Source organism: Phyllostomus discolor, chromosome 11 (genome assembly GCF_004126475.2).
Source record: "Phyllostomus discolor isolate MPI-MPIP mPhyDis1 chromosome 11, mPhyDis1.pri.v3, whole genome shotgun sequence".
Classification (NCBI taxonomy): Eukaryota; Metazoa; Chordata; class Mammalia; order Chiroptera; family Phyllostomidae; genus Phyllostomus; species Phyllostomus discolor.
Window position 1 is genome coordinate 32922887 of NC_040913.2, and position 8118 is coordinate 32931004.

Sequence of the window (8118 nt, forward strand, 5' to 3'; positions counted from 1 at the left end):
TATTCCAAGTACTGATAATTATTTATTAAGCATATGAATGAAAAAATAAATAAAATATGATCAAAATTGAATGAAACAATAAAAAATTAATAACAAAGTTACATTGGAAATAGTGAGAAAAGCACGCATTCCTTAATTATCAATAGAAGAAAAAAGCCACAGCTTTTAGGAATAGTATATCAGTTGCTTGATTTATTACCAGAATGCTCCTTGGCTTAATATTTATAAGTTGTGAATATTACAAAATTAAGCCATCTTTGGTAATCTTTACCATCTTTAAGCCATCTTTAGCAAATTGAATACACTACAAAAATAACTTCCAAATTAACTGGTTTTAATAAATAAATACAAAACCAATGAACAGTACTCTTAATAATCTGATAAATCAAGGAAATATTAAAAACATTAAATCAGACCTTTTTATAAAGTTCAAACTTTCTTTACTTATCGTTGAGGATACTAGAGAAAATGCCTTTATAAAGTACCCTAAAATATATTTAAAGACATACATCACTAATTAATTATGACTAATTGTAGTTAGTCCCAAAATGCAAAATTAATACTTTTTAAAAATCAATGCAATTTTCATGTTGATAGAATAATTGAGAAAATCCACATAGTCATATTCATAAAATGAAATATTTTGACAAAATTCTAGACCCAGTGCACAGCAAGCTAGAAACAGAGAAGAATTTTTAAATCTGAACCCAATTTGTTAGTGAAACAACCCACAATTCATGTCATAATTATAAACATGGTGAAAGACTAAATGTTCCATCTCTACAAATGAAAAAGTAGAAATTAGCCTACTCTCATTATTCCTGTTCAATGTAAAGTTGAAGGTACCAGCCAGTGAATTAAATGAGAAAAAAAAAATAGTACTTGTGTTTGTTTTTTCTTAACTTGTGGGCAAAGACCACATATAGGTGCAGAAAACAAACCCTCTTTTGCAAACCAGAACTCATTGTTTGGTATGAGTTTTGATACATAGAAGAAGGAACATGATACCTAAAAAAGAAAAAGAAAGAAAGAAAAAAAGAAAATCTATACAACTCAATTGAAAAGGAAGAGGCAATACTGTTTTATTCATTTAGTTGTAAATATGAAGGGAAATACTAAAGAATCTATACAAAACCTACAAGAATTAAAAAGCAAATTTAAAAAGTAAGGGCATATAATGAAAACCATGATAAAAATCATATTTGTTTTTATATGATAACAAATATTTGGAACATGAAATTTTAAAAATGACCTTAACATATTAGTTAAACTTAATTAGGAATAATGTGAACAAACACATATATAACCTCTACACTTAAAAACTGTGACACATTTCTGAGAGATGTTACTGAAGACCTAGACCTAATTTATTGTAGAAGTATACCATGGTTATGGACTGACAATCCAATACTGTTAATATATTTATTCTCTTGAAAAAGATCAATAGAATTGATTCTATAATTTACATCAAAAAGTAAAAGACTTTGAATAGCCAAAATAAAATTGAAACAATAATAAATTTGGGGGAATTTATATCATCTTATCATGATACTTTTAAATTCTCTGGTATTTCTATATATAAAAAAACACATTTGTAGAACAAAAGAATGTACACAGATCCTGAGAGGTATGAACATATGTCCAATTGACTTTCTGCAAACATCTCAAGGTGTTCTAATGGAGGAGAGAATGGTGTTCTGCAACAAACTGCTAGAAAAAAATGATTGCTATAATGGAAAAGAGAATTCCCAACCTTTATACCAAGATATGCACAAATACTAAATCAAAATACATTCTAGAGCTAAATAAAAACTATAACTGTTGAATAAAAAACAGGAAAACATTTTTACCACCTTGGTGTAGTCAAAGATATCCTATACAGAAAACTACAAGAACTAACAACCATTAAAGAAAAGAACTGGTAAATAGAACTTCCAAGTTCAAAACTTTCATTTTACCATTTTACTATTAAAATAATAAAAGGAAGTCACCAACTTAGACAAACTATTAATAATACCTGTACCCAACACTGGGTATATATCCAGAATTGATAAGATGATAATGAATTCTTACTATTCAATAGAAAATGCCACTGACCCACCCACACAAACACACTAATGGTAATTAAGGTTACTAAGTAAGTCAAAAGAGTGACTATCCTGTTTGATCTGACCTATGCAGACAACACATAAATGGGATTGGACCTTCCTCAAGTTAAAAAGATGGGATGTGTGATACTCTTATCATGGGATTTATAGGCTAAAAGAGAGCAAGATAGCAAGGATATGAGAAAAACCTCTAAAGCAACCTCTGGCCAACAGCCAGCAAGAAACCAGGGTCCTTAATCTTACAACTCTAAAGAACTGAACAATTTGGCAATAATCTGTGTGAATTTAGACAAGACTCACAAGTTCCAGATGGAAGTGTAGCTATCTGACATAATTATTTCAGCTTTATGAGATGTTGAGCAAAGAATTCTGTTGAGCCCTACCTAGACTTCTGAATATAGAACTGTGAGATAATGAATTCATGTTGTTTTAAGTCACTTGGTTTGTGGTAATATGTCACACAGCAATGAGAAAGCTAATAGCTGTGTATGATTAACCCTTACATGAAGTGTGATTACAGTGCATGAAGAGTATTCACTTTTCCTTTGAGCATTTTTCTTCAACCTCCTAGATACAGATGACAACACTGCATTTGTACACATGACCAATGAGAAGCTCACCTGCAAACATGAATATACTAAAACTAATTTGTGACAACTTCATACTTTTAGGTGAAGAATTTGAAGTTTTGACTTTAGAATCCTGGATTTCTTAATAACAGAGATATAATTTTAAAACATATCAAGAACGTATACTTATAGGATCGTTGTATAATTAAGAGTTACCATACTACAAAGAAAAGTGGAAAGTATGCTTGACCATATGCAATAAGAGTTGAAGTTTGTAAAGCCAGTCTGCTGAGAGAAGAATGAAAGATAGAAATATGTAGAGAAAACAGGACTATGACCATGTGGGCCCAGAAAGGGACAGAGAGAATTTTCACAGTCATGATGGTTTCCCTGCTGCACTTCCTACAACGTTTTGTTGCATAAGGGGTCTTTTTTCTTTTTACTATTTTCTAATAATAAGCATACCCTTATTACTGAACCCTTTAAATAAGTTATTTTGAATGACCCTGAATAAAACTATTCCATGTACCTCAACTAGCTTCAGGTAAGACATGGAACTACAGTGAGAATAGGGCAACAGATAACCTCTCAGAGAAAACATGGAAAAGTGTATTGTGCTGTTTTGTGTGTAGGGTAGTAAATCCCTTACACTCTGGAGAAGTAGTGACAAAATTACTAGTATGGTAGAGTAAGAGTGGTGAAATTCCTCTAAAACAATACAAAATTTGGAAGAACTTAGTAAATTTATGGAAAGATAGTAGAGTTTTGCTTATTTTTACTAAACTTAAGTATATCAAGAAAAAGGTAAACTTAATTCCAAATTATATTACTGGAAATATAAAAGAACTATATTAGCAAAGTGTGAACCTATTGCAGAAAGGCCATTTTGCCTACAGTAGAGAGTCTAAGACTAGAGAAACTAAAAACAAAATTTTGCATACTGCAGTATGAAACCAATTCCCATTACATTTTCTTTCTGATCATCAAAATTATGCTCTGGTTGACAGTTTGGGATCAGGACAATTCACAGGAATGTCTGACTCGCAACAGACCCTAAACTCCTGCAAAACCTCACTTGTCACTGCTCATCTCCACCATAGCCCTCCTATTTCTTTCTGCTTCCCATTTATTTAGAATTAGATAAATATCTAAGTTATCTCCCAAGAAGTAATTGAATGTGAAATATATATATATATATATATGAAATACATATATATTACTTTTGATAGAGAATGCTTCAACATAATAGTCCCCCAAACTATCCTGAGACTTCAGTGATTCAGAAAAGGATTAGAAGCCTGTGGTTGGTGAGCTCTGACCTGCTGCTTCACAAAAGAATATTTCAGGTGTGGTTCCACAGGCTTGCTTGTTCTGAGGACACCGAGAAAATGAGTGGTGTTTTAAAAGTTTTGGTTGTATTCTGGATACAATATTGAGCTAAATTAAGAAACTTCCATTTGGAAAAGTCTGAATTAATTTATATAATATATGTATGAATATATGATATTTTGATAATACCTGGTAGGAATATTTAAATCTAGGTTTGTGTGTTATATATACCTGGATGAAGTTACAGAATTAACTTCTAATGCCTCTTTGAACACAGATCTTTGTTGTCTCAGCAACCCTACTCTATAAAACGTTATTAAGAGTCCATATACAAAATAAAGCTACATAAACTAGCCAGGAGAAAAATTAAACTCTGGACTAAATATACAGACAGAGCTACTATGACATAATCATATCAGGTACACACACAATATACATTCTGGCATTTTATCAGGTCATATATATATAATTATATGTGCATAGTATATATATGCACATAAGTGTATATCTACATATATTATAATAGGTGAATATAAGTAAACTTGTGCATGCATAAATGTATAAATTACATGTATGTTATATATGTGTGTTTATATGTATATGTATAAGCTATATACATATAGATACACGTGATGGTGTTAGAAGGCGAAGTCGTTGGGGTGATTTGGTCATGAAAGTGGGCGCCTTATGGATAGAATGAGAAAAGAAATCCCACAGAACTCCTTAGTTCTTCAACCATGTGAAAATACACTGAAAAGATGCCAGCTATTAACCAGGAAAAGGGTCCTCATTCAACCATGCAGGCACACTGATCTTGGACTTTCTAGCCTCCAGAATTACAAGAAATAAATTTCTGTTGTCAATAAACTAACTAGTCCCTGGTATTTTATTACAGTATTCCAACGAAACTAAGACACCTGTGTTAAAGAAGAACAAGCTATTCGAGCACACACACATACACATTCCTGCATGCCCTATAAAACTATTGGCTATAGTGGTCAGAAACATTATCCTCATATGATCACAGGTCCCCTTCTAAATATTAATTATATACAACAATAGCGTGAAGCTGTAAAAACAGCTAAGAGTCAGGGGAAGTTTGCTTTGGATTCTGAAACCTTGGAATAGGCAAGCACTCTTTTTTGTCTTAAACAAATTATCACAGATATTTATGGTACAGTAATAGTTTCAGAGGAGTTCACTTCGGTATATTGGTTGTAGGGCTGGCATAATCTTGTAAATTCTTCTCTAATAAAATATCTACCCATTACATGTGAGTCTAAATTTTAAAATTAATCAAAGCAGAAAGCTGACAGAGCTCATTTCACTGTGTTCCACCGAAATGACACGAGGTCAAAGTTTGAGGATCCTGAAAACGATCCTGGAAGCTGAAGAATTCACTCTTCACTTCAGTTTACACACTGAGAAATAAAATCTCAGAGCACCAAACTAGGCAACTTTCTCATTATCTGCAAGTAATTAAATTCTGGGTTTGGTTAAATATGTCTTCACTCAAAAATAAGTAAAACAAAACAAACGAAAAAGCAACATGTTCTTATGGAACAATCTGCACCACAAGAGAGTATCCAGAGAAAACTTATGACTTAAAAATTTCTCTACTGAGTGGAATGAAATTTTAGGCAGTATCTACATTATTACTCTCAATAATGTTAGACTATGAAGACTTTCTAAGGTCAAGGTGCAACTTATGTCAAGCAAACTACAACTGACTGAAGTGAAAATGAAGATATATGACTTTGAAAAAATTATCTTTGGAAATCCAAATTAATGTCATACAATTAATATTTGAAGCCATTAATGACAAAAGTTACATTGTAAAAAGTGTTATCACTGCTAAGGAGGACAAATTTCTCTTAATAGTAAAGGACGTGTAAATAAAATAGTTTAAAAATAAAAGGAGATAGAGAAATGGCTGGCATTTTGAAGACATAATACAAAACAGTGATACTGAATGTTGGTGTAGCATCTACCATTCAGAATGCATCTGAATTTTCAGAACAGTTTTTAAAATTAGAAACAGTTTTCTTGAGATTTGAGTATAACATCTAGATGGAGTATGTTCTGACTCACAATTTTTGCATGTTATGAATCTTCATTACATTAACAATAATTTTTTTTTCAAACTATTTAAGAGCCCTGGCTCAGTGAAATGCGTGCCAGCCTGAAGGGTCAGACTGAAGGATCACCAGTTGGATTCCCAGTGAGGGCACATGCCTGGGCTGCAAGCCAGGTCCCCAGCTGGGGGTGTGTGAGAGGCAACCACACATTGATGTTTCTCTCCCTCTCTTTCTCCCTCCCTTGACATCTTTCTAAAAATAAATAAATAAAATATTAAAAAAACTATTTAAGAGAAGAAAGTGTTCCTATAATGGATTATTTTACCCCTTCCCTCAAAGACCTCTTTGGCTGAAGCACCCATGTATTTAGGAATTTCAAGGAAAAGGAAAATGCTGCCTTGTAATGAAATATTCTAGGTACATATTTGTCTTGTTTGATAGATAAATAGGACTTCTAAAGTCCATAGATTACAAATACATAAATTCTACTCAGGGCTCAGCACTGGGCATTACTAGCAACAGATGATGGTATACAAATAATATAATATAAAATATTTAAATTATATTTTTAATTATATTTTGGTGACATCACTGAGAGGACCACTGAGATTCTTCAGTGCTGTGACTATCACACTGAGGTCTGAGCAAATATCATAATTATAACTGGTTTTCAACATATCAACCAATCTACATATAGTTATAGATAGAAGTGTATGTTATAACTAATATCCTTAAACTTTATAGTAAAAAATAAATACTTTTAAATAATTTCATTTTTCTTTATATAGATTAGAAGATTTTTGGCCTTGTACGTTTCATTGCTCATGAATTTCTTTGGCTTTGTATATTTATTTAGACATATGTGGAAAACAGTCTCTTGGAAAGTTATTTCTCTTGGAATAAAGGAGTTGTTGCCAGGCGTTGAGCAGTCCCTTTAAAAGTGTTGTCAGAACAAATGCATCAGGTCACACAGCAGGTGGTTTATCTCTGTGAAAGCCTGAGCATTAGAATAGAGAAGGCGGCAGACTAGTAATTAAGTATTGATTGATTTATCTAACACATTCCACCAGTTTCTAAACAAATGCAGGATTGTTTCTGATTCTTTCCTTTTAAACCCTGAAATTGGTCAGTGCATTCATTGCAAAGATTATATAATATAAAGTACAGTTTTTACAACTGATTTGCTGATTGCATTCTACCCAATCAATAAACTTCACAAAATTATTCCAGGCTTAGACATTGACACAAAGATCAACAGAAGCACATTTCCACCTCCAATAACTACTTCTACTTTACATCATCAGAAACATGTATTTTAAACATTACAGAAGACTCATATACATGAACTTTTCTTTTAGAGACATAGGACATCACAATATCCTGAAGAAGAAAAGAGAGAAGCATGGAGTCACAAAACAAATTACCGAGGGTCACACCATTAATCAGGGCACCGATGTGAGAATATAAATGAGAAAGTAAAGTTCTAGAGAACAAGTTAAGTGCCTACCTAAACTGATAATAATATAAAAAAACAACTAATGGATTGTAACAGAAAAAATAAATATGTTAGTTGAAAACATTAATAAAAGACTTAAATAGGTTTGCAAGATCATAATAGCATTTAGTGTTACAGAACTGAAATTCTTATTTTGCCCCAAAGTGGTTTCAGTCTAATAGGATTAAGACTGCAAAATTAGGAAAAACCAATTTGATATTTTTTCCCAAATAATGAGTGAATTTTTAGAAGATAGGAAAATGGAACAGATGAAACAATCAAGAAATTTTAAAAAAAGTATGCGTATATCCACTATAGTCTTTTCTCCACTAATACAATAAAAACATACTTATTTTCTATTTACTGATAAAAACTAGTATCAAATTACCAAAATTATTATTAAAAATAACCCAATGAATTAATTTAATTTAGATCTGGGCATAAACAATAAATATATATTTAATTAATTTTAAAAATAAAATAAAACTATGCTCTATCTTACATATTGTTCTTATTTAAATCTTTAGATTGAATTACCA

The 8118-nt window shown here is 31.6% G+C and overlaps 1 non-coding gene across 1 annotated transcript; it reads left to right on the forward strand.

The window, feature by feature from the left end:
• The first annotated feature begins 877 nt into the window (after positions 1–877).
• On the forward strand, positions 878–1004 carry LOC114489759. Its single transcript, XR_003683879.1, has one exon. It is a non-coding gene; the product is annotated as a small nucleolar RNA SNORA40 (small nucleolar RNA).
• The last annotated feature ends 7114 nt before the right edge of the window (positions 1005–8118 follow it).